This window comes from Phacochoerus africanus, chromosome 3 (assembly GCF_016906955.1).
Source record: "Phacochoerus africanus isolate WHEZ1 chromosome 3, ROS_Pafr_v1, whole genome shotgun sequence".
NCBI classification, from domain to species: domain Eukaryota; kingdom Metazoa; phylum Chordata; class Mammalia; order Artiodactyla; family Suidae; genus Phacochoerus; species Phacochoerus africanus.
In genome coordinates, this window is record NC_062546.1 from 177,917,617 (window position 1) to 177,936,856 (window position 19,240).

The 19,240-nt window shown below is 36.8% G+C and overlaps 1 protein-coding gene across 8 annotated transcripts in view; it reads left to right on the forward strand.

Moving 5' to 3' along the window:
* MAP2 (microtubule associated protein 2) overlaps positions 1–19,240 on the forward strand; it is a 300,866-nt gene that overhangs the window by 198,353 nt on the left and 83,273 nt on the right. The gene's annotated exons all lie outside the window — the stretch shown is intronic.

Sequence of the window (19,240 nt, forward strand, 5' to 3'; positions counted from 1 at the left end):
TTGCTTTTGAAATCCAGGAATTCTAAAGGAAACTCTGTTTTAAAAGGAAGAGGAATTGAAAAATAGAATAATTTTAAACAATATAATGTACATGCACACTCAAATAGGATATACACATATGTATCTTTGGCTCCTTTAAATATGCACTAATATAAAATGTTATTTAAATGGAACATGAGGGAAGGGAAATTCTTCAGTAAAGCTCTATAGGGAAGTAACATACCGAGGTATAATTTTTATATAATTTTCTCATTGCAGAGCTGAGTTATATTATGTAGTTTAATTAGGTCCCATTTGCTCATTTTTGCTTTTTATTTCCTTTACTTTAGGAGATGGATCCAAAAAAAAATATTGTTGGGATTTATGTCAAAGAGTGTTCTGCCTATTTTTGTCCAGAAGTTTTATAATATCTTGTCTTACATTTAGGTCTTTAATCCATTTGAGTTTATTTTTGCATATGGTGTTAGAGACTGTTCTAATTTGTTTATTTATTTATATTACATGTAGCTGTCCAGTTTTCCCAGCACCACTGAAGAGACTGTCTCTTATCCATTGCATATTCTTGCTCTGTCATAGATTAATTGACCATGGGTGCATAGTTTATTCTAGGCTCTCTATTCTGTTCCACTGATCTGTATGTCTGTTTTTGTGCCAGCACCATACTCTTTTGATTGCTATAGCTTTGTGGTGTAGTGTGAAGTCAGGGAGTGTGATTCCTCCAAGCTCCGTTCTTCTTTCTCAAGGTGATTTTGGCTATTAGAGGTCTTTTGTGTTTCCATACAAATTTTAAGATTGTTTGTTCTGGTGCTATGAAAAATGCCAGTAGTATTTTGATAGGGATTGCCCTGAACCTGCAGATTGCCTTGGGTAGTATGGTCATTTTAAAAATATTTATTCTTCCAATTCATGAACAAGATATATCTTTTCATTTAAAATATTTGTACATGGAGTTCCTGTCATGGCTCAGCAGTTAATGAACCCGACTAGGATCCATGAGGATGTGGGTTTGATCCCTGGCCTCTCTCAATGGGTTAAGGATCTGGTATTGCCCTGAGCTGTGGTGTAGGTTGCAGTCCCAGCTTGGATCTGGTGTTTCTATGGCTCTGGTGTAGGCCAGCAGCTACAGCTCTGATTGGACCCCTAGCCTGGGAACCTCCACATGCCGCGGGTATGGCCCTAAAAGACAAAAAAAAATAAAAAATAAAAATAAAATATTTGTACATAGATAATTCAAAATAAAAGAAAACCCTTCTAATTCTTATTTTTCAAAAGACTTTAAATCATGGCAGGTCTATTTTAACAACTCTTGTTTCTGGCATCCAGAATCTACTGACTTCTGATCCTCTTAGTAGCACCCTGTGGTCAGAACTGCCATTGTCTCTCAGCTGATGACTGCAGTAGCTTCCTCTTTCCCTCTGTTTCCGCACTTCCCCTGCTGTGCTGTTTCCCACACAGCAGTCATAAGGTATTTTAAACAGTTATTATCACCCTCCTCAAGATCCTACAAGGATTTCTCATTATACTTTTCCCCCCAGCTTTATTGAGCTATAATTGTCATATAACATGTAAAATGAAGGTGCACAATGTGATTTGATACATTTGTACATTGCAAAATGATTACCATCCTAGCATCAACACCTCCACCACCCCACATAATTATTATTTCTTTTCCATGGTGAGAACATTTATGATCTACTCTGTTTGCCGCTTGAAGTGTATAATATTCAGTATTACTAACCATAGTCACCATGCTGTATTCTGAATTCCCAGACCTTGTTGATCTTATGACTGGAAATTTATACCCTTTGATCAGCATCTCCCCATTTGCCTCCCTTCCATCATACTTTGAAATAAATCCAAACTATTTTTTTTTCTTATGAAAAAACTCTTTGTTGAGCTTCAGACCCACAACCCTTCAACTTGCTTGATATTTCCAATGGGATGATATAAAATTCAGTGTGTACAAAACACATTCATGGTCTTCTCCCCAAATATGGTTTTCTTCCTCATCATTTCACCTCATCACTGTATTCTGTATTTAAAATGCCCTTTGAAATCCTGTCTCCATTTGGACCGCTACCTACTTAAACCAAGCTTCTATCTTTTCTTTTCTTTTTTCCAGATTAATCAATCTGTTGAGTCCTTCCCATGGACCGAGTAACTGTGTTTCATATATTACGTAATTTCCTTTTCAATCTTTCTATAGAGCAAGCAAATTAGATATTTTTTTCCCAATTTACAAATGAGAAAACATGCAAAATGTTCATGCAGTTTTCTCAAATGCCAAAGACTTTAAATCCAAACTCTTAGAGTTCCCATCGTGTCTCAGTGGAAACAAATCTGACCAGCAACCATGATGATTCATGTTCGATCCCAGGCCTCACTCAGTGGGTTAAGGATCCGGCATTGCCCTGAACTGTGGTGTAGGTTGCAGACGGGGCTTGGATCTGACGTTGCTTTGGCTGTGGCGTAGGCCGGCGGCTACAGCTCTGATTTGGCCAATAGCCTGGGAACTTCCATATGCCATGGGTGGAGCCCTACAGGAAAAAAAAAAAAATGCAAACTCCTCCTACAGTGGTCTATAGGATCCTACGTCACCTGGCTCTGCTTAGCTCTCATAGCACTCTTCCTGTATCTCATTCCAACTCAGCCTCAAGCACACAAAGCTCATTCCCACCCCCACAGCCTAAGTACTTAGAGCACTCCCTCCTTCCTGGGGCATCCTTACCTGGTTCTTTACATAGCTAGCACCATGCTATCATTTGAGTCTCTCCTCCAAGCTCACCACCTCAGAGACACTTCTCTGATCACCCCATGGAAAATAGTGCCTTCCTGTTGCCTTGCCATCTTCTCATTTTTAATTTTATATTAACTATATGAAATATGAAATTTAATAATTTAAGTTAATATTCATTTTAAATTAATACTTTAATTATGTCTTTTATTCCTATATGACTAATTCATTAAAATGTAACTTTCATGAGGATAGACTTTTGCATGACCTGTGGGAGCATGAAATGACCTACCTGTGTCTCAAAATAAATATCTTGTGTCATCTCCCTCATCTCCAGTCCCATTACTGCTACTTTAATTCATATTCTTATATGCCCTCTCACTGATTATCACACTATTGACCATCTAGCCACTCTGCCTGTTTCTATAATCCTTTCTCTGGCTCATTTTGTCATTCACCTGCTTAAAGTTCCTCAGTAGTGTACCATTAGTAATGATAAAATTTACACTACACAGCCTGACAACAAGATGCTTCATCATCTGGAGACTTGGTTCTCTGCTGCACATCCACTATGCTGGTTTCTGATGTTCTGTTACTTCGTGGATGTTTTCTAGCCTGTTGCTAGTGCTCTTCTACCCCCATGTCTTAGTGTTGCTGATTTTGTGCAGAGTTACAGTCTTGTCCATCATGAATGCCCTTCAAGACTGAAAGCATATTTTGGCATTATAAAGTCTCCAATGAATTTTTCTATTTCATAAGAACTCCCACAGAATCCCTGTAATATTTCGCCTAAAGCATTTATCACATTGTCACCTAAGTATATGTTGACATGCGGTGTCTCTCAATAACTTCTTAAGACCAAAAGCTGTCTTGATAGTATTTGCATATCCTTTTCATCTGGAACTATGCCTGAGACATAGTAGGCGTTCAATAAATTTTGTTAAATTTTACCATTAGAAGAGAACATTTTCTAACCTCATATGTCTCTCGTCTACTGGTCATGATTAAGGCACATGTGTCGCTTTTTTCTTTTAGTTAGGAATGAGTATAGCAATTTCTTTTTTTACTTATAAATTATTCCTGAGGAGACTTTTATTCTTTCCTAAGAAATGTTGATTTCTTTTTGTTGTTGTTGTTGTTGTTGTTATTGTTGTTGTTGTTGCTATTTCTTGGGCCGCTCCCATGGCATATGGAGGTTCCCAGGCTAGGGGTCGAATCGGAGCTGTAGCCACTGGCCTACGCCAGAGCCACAGCAACGCGGGATCCGAGCCGCGTCTGCAACCTACACCACAGCTCACGGCAACGCCGGCTCGTTAACCCACTGAGCAAGGGCAGGGACCGAACCCGCAACCCCATGGTTCCCAGTCGGATTCGTTAACCACTGCGCCACGACGGGAACTCCCAGAAATGTTGATTTCTTTTATATTTAAGGTCTCTGGTGCCTTGAAAAAGATATCGTTATACATCCTAAGTTGCTTTATCCTGAGCATACCAAGAAAATAGTTGTTTAAATAAAATGTCTGTTTCCTTTGGCCTCTACAATTAAAATGCCAGACATGGAATGTAGTTTTAGTTTTTTAACATTTCATTTTAGTTTATTTTTTTAAAGATAAAAAAAGAGGAAAAGGTAAGAAAGATGAAATTAAATCTTACTGCTTAGAAATTCTCAACCAAAATGCCCACTGGAAAGATGTATCTCATGTGAAACGAAATGAGAGTTGTTTATGGCCATTTTCTTGGAGTAATGCAGTTACCTTATTTCACTGAGTTGCTTGATCCTATCCTGGGTTACCATTTTTTTTTACATATAAACCTAAATTGGGAATATTTGTTCTCTTTGATTTACCTCCTAGTTTAGCTAAAGTGAGAGATTTTGAAAAAAAATAAAAGAAGCAAATTATTTTTGTCCCATACTTCAGTGGGTGAAAATATTGTTTTTTCCATCTATTTCTGTTGGACACTTTTCGACTGTCTCATCTGGTATTAAGAGAACTGCCAGATGTAGAACCATGAGCCCTGAAAATTCCATCACCCATGTTCCCTAATCTGATCCCATAGCCTGACACTTCTCTTTTATAAAAGTACCTCACTTTCTCTATAAGTTTCCAGCAATAAAAATTAGTAAAACCGTTTCTCATTGTAATTATCAATGTCTAAGGACTTTGAGAAACTTTACTAAGTAGATTTTGGGAGGTTTGTTTTGAAACAAAAACCTATTTGTTTTATAGCAATTATTTTTAACACAGCCTTTAAAAAGAAGACCATGTAGAAATAATCTATATGCTTGCCTGTCTCTGAGAAGCCATTTCTTAATCTATAGATTTACTTTTGGTACCCAAGTTCTTCCGTGTGGAATTGAAAAGAATTGCAACAACAACAACAAAAAATGTTTTAGAGATTAATAGGGCAGAGACAGGAAGATTCTCTGGGTTTGCCTATTTATTGCTTCCATAAAAACATGAAGGTGAATTCTTGGATATGTAGATTAGAAATCTAAAAATCAAAAATTGCCAACCAGAAGCTCAGACACAACCTGCCTGAATGCAGCAGATTTACGGCTGCTATGTTCCGCTACCTCAGTTCATCAGGAATCCCAGCTGAGACACAGTCACAGTGGCCCTTTCTTTTCTCTTCAGAGTTGGTATCACCAGCAACACCTCTCACGTGCCCAGAGGTTTATCATCAGCCTTATCTGTTGCCTCCTATTGCCATTAAAAAAAATGAAGCTCCTATCCTTTATCAATGCAGTGCTTATAATGAAGTGTTAAAAATGTAGTAGGTTTAATAAAAAGTAAACACTGCACAATAAATATGTTTTAAATTAATATGCCTCCTCAAAATTTTTGTAACCTTCATAGAAATGTATTTCATTAAAAAAATTAACTTAGGGAGTTCCCGTCGTGGCTCAGTGGTTAACAAACCCGACTAGGAACCATGAGGTTGTTGGTTTGATCCCTGGCCTTGCTCAGTGGGTTAAGGATCCGGCATTGCCGTGAGCTGTGGTGTAGGTTGCAGACTCAGCTCGGATCCTGCGTTGCTGTGGCTCTGGCGTAGGCTGGTGGCTATGGCTCCGATTCGACCCCTAGCCTGGGAACCTCCATATGCTGTGGGTGCGGCCCTAGAAAAGACAAAAAGAAAAAAAAATTAACTTAGCATTTTTTACATAGAAAATCATGTTTTTATTTGCTCTTGCCCGGGTTCTTTTTGCCTTAACTGCCAATGATGGATTTATTTTTATATCAAACTATTTTTACCTGTGAACTCACCATACAAAATTATCTATGCCTGTGCTTATATTTACATTAAGATTTTTACATGTAAGATTGGAAAATTTGTCTTTGTAGAAAAATTAATCATTGCGAATATTGCTTTACTTGCATAATTTTTTTCTAGCCCAGTTTTAAACCATCTCATAAACATAGAGTAATTACATCTAATTCTGGCCTGGAGGATTTAGCAACTTTATGTCACATCACATCACTCCAGAAAGCTAGCAGAATACAAGTCAAAAGCCATAAAAGTTGAACTGATTTCTAGAAATCACTTCAGGGTACACAAGATATGTCAGCTCAGAGAGGTAAGCCAAACAGTTTATGAGGACTGACTGACCCAGTTGGATCAGACATGAGTTGTGAGGGAATTCCAAATGATAAGGATTTTGTGAGCTTTTTGGGGGGGCCCAGCTCAACTGATGGAGTGAACAAGGCTACTTTCAACTTAAGTCAGAATTCTCCCGAGTCACAATTACAGCAAGCAAATGCACAAATGCATAGCACAACATGGCCCCAAATCCAAAAAAAAAAAGAGAGAAAGAACAAAAAATGATCTGCTTTATATAACTCGGGCATTACTTTTATATGACTCATATTTTACTTCTTAAAAGAAAATATTTAATATAAGTAACTAGATTTTGGACTCTCCTTGGATATAGTAGTTTAGTATGTTTAAAAATTGATATGATACAAATATTTTGCATCTATATATGATTCAGAAGGTTTATATTCATGTAGCACCCATGATCCCTCTATCATTGCACTAACTGTTACCTTGTAACATATATTTTTCAAACATATCTGTCCTCTAAAGAATAGTGTGAGCTGTTTGTGGCCAGATTCTATAATTTAATCACCATTTGTATTCCTAGTGACTAACAGAATTCTCAGTATAAAGCTGGTATTTAATAAACACTTATTGAATAAGATTCTAGAAAACATAAAAAATAAATTGGTAATTGATAACAATCTGAAAATTAAATAAAGCCTTGGCACGTGCTTTTTTTACGGCAATTTGTAAATAGTGCCTCTTTAGGGAAAGTCCAGTTCTTCAGTCATTTAGGCTCTCTGTCTTTTCCCAACGTTCTCCATTTTCTGGCTTCAGTGTCTCATCAGATGCATGCAGATCTGACAGGCTCATGTGTCTCTGTAAAATGCTGTCACATTTCAAATAACAACTAAATAAACAAACAAAAATTTATAAGTGGTGTCTAAAAGAATCTCATGAGGTTCACACTGAATTAAAAAAAAAACTAAAAATAAAAAAGAATTTCATCTTATGGTGTGCATCAAATATCCAGTACTTTATTCCCTAACACTATATAGATTATTCGCTAACACTATATAGTTTAATGAAAAAGTACTCCTCAGAATATGGTATGTGACTGAACTCAAGAAATCTGAACTTGAGTGACAAACTGAACTCAAGAAAATAATAAGGTAATACCTATCAGAATAGTATAAAGCATGATACTTTAGCAATCCCCTTCTCATGACAAACAGATGAATAGTAAATTTTGTGAAAAGGTAGATGATAGAGGATAGATAGATAGATAGAAAAATAGGGACACCTTAATTAGAAGCAATCTATTAAAAGAACAGAGCTAGGTTTTATTTTAATTAAAATAAAATAAAGGTTTTGAACATAGAATCTAGCCTCTCATTTTAATCCCAGTGTCAATACCACAGTCCAGGTCTATATACTCCTTTCCTAAGTGACTTACTCTAAGCGTTAATTCTATGTGTAATCATGGAGCCTTCTAGTTCACTTTTAATACCATTGCTGGATCAATCATTCTAAAAACTAAACTCCATTATGCCACATCTTTCGTGCATTCCCCTTGGCCTTCAGGAGAGTCTAAACATGGCTTACTGCACTTCTTTATGATTCCACCGTCGCTGGCCGGTCAGCCTCATTTCCCCATTTCACTTCTGGACCATAGTGAACAATCTCATGCCTTACAAACGTTCCTCATTCATTCCTGTAGTAAACATTTGTGGCTGAGGCTACTGTGTGCCGCACACTGTCCTAGGGGCTGGTGGTGCAGAGATGAAAATGCTGTCCCTCAAGGAGCTCACAGCTTCTTGAGGAAGACAGAATAGGGAGGAACATCTAACACAGAGTGAAGCCTGGAGTCTGACGCCAAGAGTGTGTGTTATGATATCTTCCTGGAAGGTGTTGCCTAGCCCAAGTCAAAATAACACAGGATGTGGTTATCTAGACTCTTACTTCCTAGAAAGTTTCCTCTCCTTTCTTTGGCTAACTCCTACTCATCCTTTAAACTCAGCTCGGATGTTACCTCCTCCAGCAAGGTACTGATTGACTTCCTAGTGTGGTGGGAGCTGTCATGGGCCTCCACAGCTTCCTGTCCTTATCTCCATCACAGCATGCACCACCCTGTCTTTTTGTTGTTGGTTTGTCTGTGAGCTCCTTATAAGTGCTGTCTTTTTTCTTGTGTCTGCCTCAGTGCATTTCCTGTGATACGTAGAGCCTGTCCATTAATGTTGGAGAGACATTTTTCAAACAATTATTCAATGAATTAAGATTTATCATCTCAGTTGGAAGGCATTTTAGCAGTCATACAGGTGAATGATCCCTTGACTCTATAACTTGTCATCATGACAGGATGAGCATTCTACTTTTGCTTGAATACATCCACTGATAAGGAGTGCATTACATTCAAGGAAATGCAGAAAACAAATGCTATGACTGATTATCCTGTGATTCCACATACACTTACATATTTGGAATAAGATTAAGGAGGCAGAGCTTCAGTCACATGGATTGTATTTATGGAGGGAGAATTGTTAATCTAAAGGTGAAGGGACTGAGCAGATCTGATAAAATATAGAAAACAGCACAAATGGTACCTTGCTTATAATTCCTCAGGACTTCATCCTTCCTTCTGTCTTAAAAAGCTAAAAGCAGATCCCATTCATGGAAAACTATGAAGTTTGTTTTTTGTTGTTGTTTTTTTTTTTAATATATCCTTCTAACTCTCCATCCTTTTGTTGTTTCTTTTCATGATTCCCATTTTCTTCTCCAACTTTTTGGGTTTCGTTTTTTTGTTTTTAATTCTAGAATTTTATTTTATGATACATAGCACAGCCTCCAGGTTGACCTGAGTCATGGCCCTGCTCCTACTTCCTATAAAGAGGTCTCTGAAGCATTCTGTCCTCAAGGACTGATTGTTGTTTTCAGATTTTGTCCCTTTAACACCCAGCCAGTGCCAGCACTACAAGGTGGTTCTCAGGTGTCTGGAACTAAAGAATCTTCATTTGGCGGTGGGGCCAGTAAATATTTATGCTCTGATTTTTTTTTTTTTTGGTAAATCTGTAAATGTATAGAATGTTCCTTAGGTTTGTACCCAAAGGAGATTTACTTTCAGAGTATTTTATTATGTGACCTTGGACAAAGTCTGATAGGCCTGGAATCAGATTTCAAACTGGGAAAAGTTTAAAACACAACCATTAATCATAAAAATCCAAATTATAGTTTCCCTCTTAAGCCTTTTATGCTGATATTTAAATTTATGCTTATTTAAGGATAATCTTATTAAAATTACTATGATCAAACTTCTCCTTACATCATAAAAGAAAAATACTGATATAGTGATCAATTCAATTTTTTTCTTTTTTTTTTTTTTTTGCTTTTTAGGGTCACACCTGCAGCATATGAAGATCCCAGGCTAGGGGTCAAATAGGAGCTGCAGCTGCTGGCCACAGCCACATCCACAGCTATGCCAGATCCTCAACCCACTGAGCGAGGCCAGGGATCAAACCCGCATCCTCATGGATACTAGTTGGGTTTGTTACTGCTGAGCCATAATGCCAACTCCCTATAGCAGTCAAATTTTAACTGTTCAGTGGTTCAATGCTTATGAAAATTAGCACTGTGATGTAGTTTATGTCTAAGTTTGCATGTCTAATAAATAGGAGAGCCAATATTAAATCCTAATTTTTTGTTAGAAATGTTCTACTTATTTCACTGTATTTCTAGTACCTAAATTCAGGTCTTTCATTAAATATCACCAGTTGAGGCTAAAGCTTTAGAGCATTTAAATATTTATTTCTGATATGTGTACTGTATTTATTAGTCCTCTTATATAATGCGAAAAAGGACTCAGAAACAGTATACAACTGTAAAGTGTAGGTTTTATAACATGGTCATATAAATCTCCTTACCTAGTTCAGTATGGTAGATTTTTATCAGTGGGACAGGTTTATGTTCTTATCTGGACTGGATTCTCTTTCTAGTTCCTATCTTCTTCCACCAGTCTCATGCTTGGTGAAAGAACAAACAGGGAATAAACATTAGTAGATTTCGCTTCTTATTCCACATCTTCCTGGAAGTGTCTAACTTGATTGAATAAGTTATTCTCCGTAGCCCCAGTTTTTCAATGTGCAGTAAAACTTACACTGTATCCTAGTTCTGAAAGCATCCACATAAAACCACAAAATGATAGCAAACAATAGATTACATTTGCTGAGCACATCCGGCTTGCCTAGAATTCTGCTCTCTTAATATTATCTTATCTAATTCTACTAATAGCCTAACACTGGCTTGTGTGCTCTGTGTCCATCATCAGCAGAAATAATGATGCTCCCACCAGCTCTCTTCATATGAATTGTTTATCAGTCATGGTATGTGATGAAGGATGAGTCATCATTATAGATATTTTACAATCAGCCCGAAAAGAGCAGAGGAGACATGAAACAAATATCTGGATTTTCAACCTTTACATGTCATCAAGAACTTCCCCTCGATTTTGTGTGGAAGACAAGGAGGGAAAATACAGCGTTTTAGTCAGTTAGTCAACAAACATGTAGGCATAGAATTTCTCAACATTTGTAAATAAAGATTTGGACTCTGCATAAAATTCTAATATGGTTAGGGACCAAAACAAAAACTTCTGTTTTATAGTACTGATATGCATTAGTTAATAGTACAAGGCGTTAGTACAGCTGAGCCTACATGGAAAAGGGAAACAATATTCATATGTTTAATTGTATTATATAAGTGGTTGTTTTATTCTTTTGTTCATTCTTGGATATGGATCAGTACAAAATTATATTCCCAATGTTTTCACTGAACTGGCACATTACATGATGACAGGGCAGAACATATCACAGAAAACATTCTAGAACTGTTTATGCCAAGTGCATTATAAAAATGGAGACCTGCCTAACTGGCACACAGAGTATTTTTCCTTTAGATTCTCCAAGCTTTCATTGTTTCTCCTTTTGCCAATTTTTGAGAGTATTTAACATTGCCTGGTAATAACTATAATCAGTGACTATTTCTGTGCTTTGTGATCTTTCTAATGTCGTAATCCAAAGAAAAACAGTGAGGTTTGTGGTTTTATGGGAATCCCAAGAGAAAAAGGTTTAGTTTACTTAATGACATTTTCAGCACACATCTCAATTATCTGGATATTAATCATTCAATTACATCTTCAAGGACTTTTACTAGTTCAGAATATCACATATTCACACCATGCCTATTACCCCACATCCACCTCCACCTCCAAAGTGATCGAACAGATAAAGATTATAACTGGATTTGAGATATCTTAGGCAAGTATACTTTTGTTCTAAATTGTTAATGAGTACCAAGAAGTATCTAAAATAAATACTCTAAGACATCTTGAAGATGTTGATAAACTGGCCAAGGACTGGCCACTGTTTTCACAATGTGCAGTAAGTTTTTTTATCACAGACAATGGGTAACTGTAAACATTCTTCTGAGATATTCCTGCTCCCCTCAAGTAGGATTAGACACAACAGAGTATGGGCATAGTTCCAGGGAGCTGACTGAAAACAACGATTGGACTCTGTCACATCATCATAAATGTCCTGGACTAAGGCCAGGAATGATTCAGCTTCTATTTGTGAGAGTGATCACGTGACCTATCAAGATAATTGCCTTGACCCTAACTCCAGTTATTCTACAGGGGTGTTTCATGTGTGCATTTCCATCACTCCTTGTTCTTTTCTGAAGTCCTGTGCAGCAGGCTTGCCTGAAAAGCACCAATCTTCAAACTTCAGTCTCAGCGTTGCCTGTTGAATGTGTTAAAATACCAATTTCCAAGCCCGATATCCCCAAATTCTCATGTATTGGACCCATGTTGGAGATCCAGTTGGCTGAAAACTCTTTAAGTTATGCTGGAATGGGTGATCACCAAAGTATGTTTTAGTGTCATGATTTTTTTTGTCTGCACCCAAGTCATGTGGAAGTTCCCAGGCCAGGGATCAAACCTTCACCACAGCAGTGACAATGTCAGATCCTTAACTACTAGGCCACCAGGGAACTCCTAAGTTCATATATTAGAGCCTTCCCAGAGAGGGATGAAACGGTTTATTTTAAAGATATTTCTCAAGCTGTATGTCGCATGGCCTCTACCATGTATACTAGATTTTATTCAGGTCTAGGAGTTTGTCCTACTTGTTATTTTTCACGTGCTCTCAATGGAATAAGAAGCTAGGTCCCAGTTCTTTTACCACGTCTGAAAATTGGTTTCAAAATCATTCTTTTCTCATCAGTTGAGCTACTGTTGACTAAATATCCACAGCTGACAGACCTTTTCCCCTGTGTTTATCTGGAGGTATGAATTCATTCAACATTCGACAAATGTTTGAAACCCAACTTATAACTTAAGGGCACTTTGACGGGTTTGTCTATTACTATTATGATGTGCTTGTGTATATCTTACTTTTATATAACCCTTTTCATACTTTGAAGGAAAAACATGAAAACCCTCAACTAAGTAGGTAGAAAATTAGAAAATGGTTTCTTTTTTGGTAAAATATGTATCTTCCATTTTCATTCTTAGCCCTGGATGTGTCCTGATAGATGAAATTCATTGGTAGCTCAGAAAGACAGCAGAACTGCCAGGGATATTTTCTTCTAAGTTTCTGTTTACTTCTCATTTCTTCCCTTTATGGTGGGAGAAATGTAACCCCTGTACCTTATTATTATTATTATTATTATTTGTATCTGCAAGCCTTTGGGACATATGTACTCAGGAACTACTATTACACTTAAATAAATATATCTGTTTGCCACTTGCTTTAAATAGAGGAACTATCAGAGCAGATCAAATTATTTTTTATGCACAATATGCAGGCAGTCCAGTGATGGATCAAGATCTGGATGAAAATACTTTTCTTTTTAAACTAGCCTTTAAACATATTAAGTTTTAATGTACACATGGTTTTATAACCTTAAGGAGAACTAACAAAAGTGTGTTTTTTGGCCACCTTCAGAATAAGTCCTTTGTCTTTCTAAAGTTACTATTTCCTTAACAACATATGCTTGGATGGCAATTAGTAGAGTATTCTAGGGAAAACAGATAAAGGAGAAATACTTTTTTAAAAAGTTAAGCAACATTTTTCCTGAGAAATTATATTTTCATTAGAATTTGTTAACCCCTAACCTATAACCTGTCTGAAAGATCTAGACTATTAAGCGAGGTTTTGTAAAAAAATTTTGTGTGACAAAGATTTATGTCTGTTATATATTTTATTAACTTTATATAAGTGAAGGACAATATCAGAGCTATTATGTGCTAAATAACATTATATAATTTGTTCAAAAGAATATCATGAAGAAAAATGTCAAAAGGCAATAGATATAGTTATTATTTATTTATAATATATATCCTGCAGGACTTCAGGAAAAATTTGATGTTTTACAATTAAATTATGTATAAATATAACTATATGTAATTTATTTCTATAAACAGAACACAGTATTAAAGAGTTAAAATGAGGTAATACTGAAGCTAAGCATTAAAAAATTCCTGGTCATTAAGGGGAAATGCAGGGACGGATATATATACTACCTGATTGTCTAAGACTATCAGAAAGTAAAATATATATCATCTCTAAATTCTAACAATATGTCCTTATGCAAGGGACAATCATATAACAAAGGATAATGTTTTCAAGAGTGGTTTTAGAGATTTGGAGGTAGACTTTTGAGTTGCCTCTGGGCAAATCCAATTTTTCCTCACACAGACAAAATTATGAATTTATTTAAGTATCTGGACAGATACTCAAGTGAAGTCCCAGAGATTTGAAACACAGAGCATTATAGTCTTCGGCCTGGAAAAAATTTTTTTTTTTTTTTTTGCTTCTTAGGGCCCCACCTGCAGCATATGGAAGTTCCCAGGCTAGGGGTTGAATCGGAGCTGCAGCTGCCAGCCTTCGCCACAGCCACAGCAGGGAATCCAAGCCTACACCATGATTTACCACAACTCTGGATCCTTAACCCACTGAGCAAGGTCAGGGATTGAACCCTCATCCTCATGGATACTGGTCAGATTCATTTCAACTAAGCCTGGAAAATCTTTAAAGCAGATGCATTTTAAGTACAAGTGAATCTCAATGTAGTAGAAATCTAGTTATTGATGGTGGAATTAATGCTCTACAAATCTAAGTTATAGCAGTGCTGACCGACAGACCTATCCATAAGCTCCAAAATGGGTCTCCAAGAACCTATATTAATTATCATATAATATAAACATTTTCTGTTAAGTAACTGAAAATCGATATATACATCTATCCTAAACCATGAAATGAATTTTGCCATGATAGCCATGTTCTGTGTCAAGCTGGATATTTCTTTTTTTTCTGCTCTTCGTTGTTGTTCCTTCCACTCTTTTACTTACATTCTCTCTCCTCTTTCTTGATATTTCTTAATCAGGATTATCTAAGAGATTTGGCTAATTGAAAGGTTCCTGATCCAGGGTACTAAAACCTTCTAATCAACATAGGTGAAAGTACTTATTTTATTCTGCAACATTAAACATGCATGCATTAAATCTATCTAAAAACAAAACTGAAGAATTTTACCTATGTTCCATAGATGATGAATTAATGCATATACCATTTTAACTTGGAGTTTAATCTGTAGAAAGACTATTTTCATTCTGGTTATTGCAGTTTTATTATGATGATACAAGATGATACAGGTTGTATCTTCAGCAAGTTAGAAATCTAATCAATGCCACGTCCTAATCTCTGGCTTATGTCATTGTAATCAAATTGTAATCAAAGGTTAGTGACAGATTACCAAGCTCTACAGAATTTACATTTTTTCCTAATTATCCCTTGGTGAAATGAATGAGCGTGTAGCCATGATCGGTGGGTTCAACATCTGGGATGAAGAAAGCATGAGTGCTCTTACCAAGGAGCATTAGATTGAGAAAACCAAGGCTAAGGCTTTGTAAAGGAAAAACTGGAAGAACTGGAATTTTGATGAAAGAAGAATTTTCTGTCCTTAAAGAACTCTAAAATATTGAGGAAATTATTTAATAACAAAGGGTTGCAAAGATTTAAGCTCACCTCTCAAGTCTATAACCAACATTTCTGATGGCATAAGACCTTCTCTTAGTTTTTTTTTTTTTTCCAATTGTATATCTCAATTGGGAAGAAGCCTGGGACCCTGTGTTATGGAATGGAATAGCCATGGTATGATAGAGACAAGTGAAATATCTCATTCTCAAATATATAGAAATGTAAACTTTCTTGGATTTCTTTTTTAAAAAACCCATATTGCAGGTAACCATATCCTCATTCATATTGGCTTTTGTGTTTAGCCCTAACAGTGAAGACTCCGTTGCAATTTATTATTAATTACAAGTTGATATCTTGGTCTTCGGTATTTTTTTAAAAACTTAGGAATTTCCTTGATCACATTGTCAAGCTAGGCTTTGGGGAGGAGAAGGGGAAGCATTCAGATAGCTTCTCAGCTTGCCTTATCAATCCAGAATATCATGCTGTGGATGCCCAGCAGTTCACCAGTTAGGAAAAGTTAGGCTTTGTGATCTTTTGCAAGATAGAGAGAGGAGAGTCTTTCCTACCACACAGTTGGAATGGGATGTTACCATTCCTGGCACCTCACAAGTTTCCATCTATAGATTTGGAGAGGATTTGCTTTTTTAGATAATAAATTCACTTTATTTGTGCCTCTGATATTAATTGAAATCAGTGGAACCAGCCAGCCCTTTCTTCTTTCAACATTAGTTTTTTTTTGTTTGTTTGTTTTTTATTTTCCCACTGTACAGCAAGGGGGTCAGGTTATCCTTACATGTATACCTTACAACTACATTTTTTCCCCCAGCCTTTCTTCTGTTGCAACATGAGTATCTAGACAAAGTTCTCAATGCTATTCAGCAGGATCTCCTTGTAAATCTATTCTAAATTGTGTCTGATAAGCCCAAGCTCCCGATCCCTCCCACTCCCTCCCCCTCCCCCTCCCATCAGGCAGCCACAAGTCTCTTCTCCAAGTCCATGATTTTCTTTTCTAAGGAGATGTTCATTTGTGCTGGATATTAGATTCCAGTTATAAGTGATATCATATGGTATTTGTCTTTGTCTTTCTGGCTCATTTCACTCAGTATGAGATTCTCTAGCTCCATCCATGTTGCTGCAAATGGCATTATCAACATTAGTTTTTAATTGATTAGTTAAAAAGAAAAAATCCAGGCGTTCCTGTCGTGGCTCAACAGTAATAACCCCAACTAGTATCCCTGAGGATGCGAGTTCCATCCCTGGCCTCCCTCAGCGGGTTAAGGGTCCTGCATTGCCGTGAGCTGTGGTGTAGGTCACAGATGCTGCTCAGATTCTGAGTTGCTGTGGCTGTGGTGTAGGCCAGCAGCTGCAGCTCTGATTCAACCCCTAGCCTCCATATTGCCATGGGCGTGGCCTCAAAAAAGCAAAAAAAAAAAAAAAAAGAAAGAAAAGAATACAAAACTAACGTACTAAGTACTGAGGAATTTACTTTTTGAGTGCCCTATCTCTTGACAACAAATTATCTCAACATTTTAAGTATGATTACCAAGTAACACACTCCTAGTTTAGGTGTCTTTTTTTTTTTAGGTTTTGGTCACTGAGAAACCATTTCCAGGTAGCCCTGGTGGAAGAATTACCAATTTTAGCTGGGAGTTGTGGGTGCTCATATTGTCTTATTTCCTTTGAATATCTGTGGCTAGAATTTCCAGTTAAACATGAACTAAAGTGAAAGCCTAAATATTTTCTACATCCTTTTGGAGCTATTCACAAACATGGCATCAGATGAAGATTTCTATAGCCAATTGGTTGGGATGCTTTGTACACCCCTATCCTTCCCTGAGATTCCCATGTGCGGTAGAATAGCCGAAGTTCTCAGAAAGCTTGTATTACATACATTCCCGTGTAATTCAGCATCTCTCAAGTCTACTTGAGCACTTTACTGCTGGTGGTCTTCCTCGCAAAAACACATAATTGAAGACTAATCATGAAAAAATATGAGACAGATTTCAATAGAGGGGCATCTATAATTTACCCAACTGGTATTTCTCAAGGTCTGCAAAAACGAGGAAGCCCTGAGAATCTCTCACATCCAGAAAGCACCTGAAGAGGCATGAAAACTGAATGAAATGTAGAATCCTGGATGGGATTCTAGAACAAATAAATGACATTAGATAAAAACTAAGGTAATCTAAATAAACTATGGACTTTAGTTAATAATAATGTATCAGTATTGTATCATTAAGGACATGTTAATAAAAAATATATTAATAACGGGCGAAATTGAGTGTAGGAGATACATGCAGATTCTCTGTACTACTGCTAAAATTTTCTGTAAATCCAGAAGTGTTCTAAAAATATGAAACTCTACTGCCCTTGTGGCACTGTAGTTTAAGTATCTGCTTTGTCTCTGTAGCGGCTTGGGTCGCTGCTGTGGCACAGGTTCAGTCTCTGGCCTGGGAACTTCCACAAGCTGCAGGTATAGCTAATAAGTTAAATAAATAAATAAATAAATAAATAAATAAATAAATCCTATTACATTTTTTAAAAGAAATATCGACAAGGCATGTACTTCTTTATGGAACACATTTTCTATTTACAAATGTTCACTCTGCAGGAAAAATAGTTTGGACCTTATAAGAATATGGAATTTTATTTAAGCTCTTCTGGTAAAGAAAAAGTAAAGAAAGCAAGGCATGTAAGTTAAGGATGCTAAGCCAACAGTCTTTCTGTCAATAAAAGCTTGTGATCAAGGTCACCATTTGAATATAGGTAACTTATTCAGTCCATTAGGCATATGAAGAGGCCACAAAAACTCAGAAGAAACACAATCCTCAGACTTCCAATTGAGGTCCTTTGATATTGGACCGGAAGACAGTGGCAGAATGGAGTTTAGAACATGGCCAAATCATCTTTATAAAGGATGTGACTAAGTTTTCAGGTGTACACATGGAATGTTGAGTTCTGAGGACACACTTCTCCCATCAGGCCCCCGTGTCTCAAACATTTGCCATGGCTGCCTTGAAACGTTCATTCATGTCTATGAGATCTGGGGACAGACTTGCAAGTAACTCATATTATTGGGCTTTACCAAGTTTTCAGTCTCCTTTTCCTGTGCCAACAATTCCAGGAAAAAAATACTTAGAATATTTTATATATAAAGACTGGTGGTATGATGACCGTTAGTGTGATTATAACAACAATAAGAAAGGTAGTAATTGCGAATTATTGAGCATGCCAGGAACTGTACTGAGCCTTTCATTTTATTCCGTGTAAACTTTGCAACGAACTAGTGAACTAGGCCTTGTCCTCATTTTACAGATGTGAAAACTCTTCCATGCATATAGGTCTTTGTACATCATCAGTGCTATGGGGATGCTCTTTGGTTTATTCACAAGCCCTTCAATCATTGTTTTAAAAGTTAAACATTATTATTATTGGTAATCCTGTTTAAATATGCTCATGGGGATGGTAAATAGAACCCTTATGGGAAGCAATTGGGGGGGGGGGAATAATGTTGTTAAATTACTTTAAATGGGTTGACTTAGCTAGTTCTGCCTGGTAGAAACAGAAAATTAGAGTAGGGACCTGAGAATAGCATTAAAATTCAGTTATTAGCAAAAAACAAAACAAAACAAAACAGATGTTTGTTAGGAAGCTGGTAGGAAGCTTACTTTCTTTGCAGCTTAATTTATTTGTGACAATTTTAAACAGAGCTTGGTAGCTGGGAGTAGATTTGACTTAATACAACTTTTGTTTGCTTGTTTGGAGGGTTTAGCTTGACTTACTGTTTCTGAAGAAAAGAAAACATTCTTAGTTTCCATCAGAGACTGTCGTTGCCTATGTCATCATCCGTGTGGGGACAGTAGACCACCAATGAAGCTATGTTATTGGCAACAGCTTTTCATAACTATGTGATGTATCACCTCTTGCCAACTCC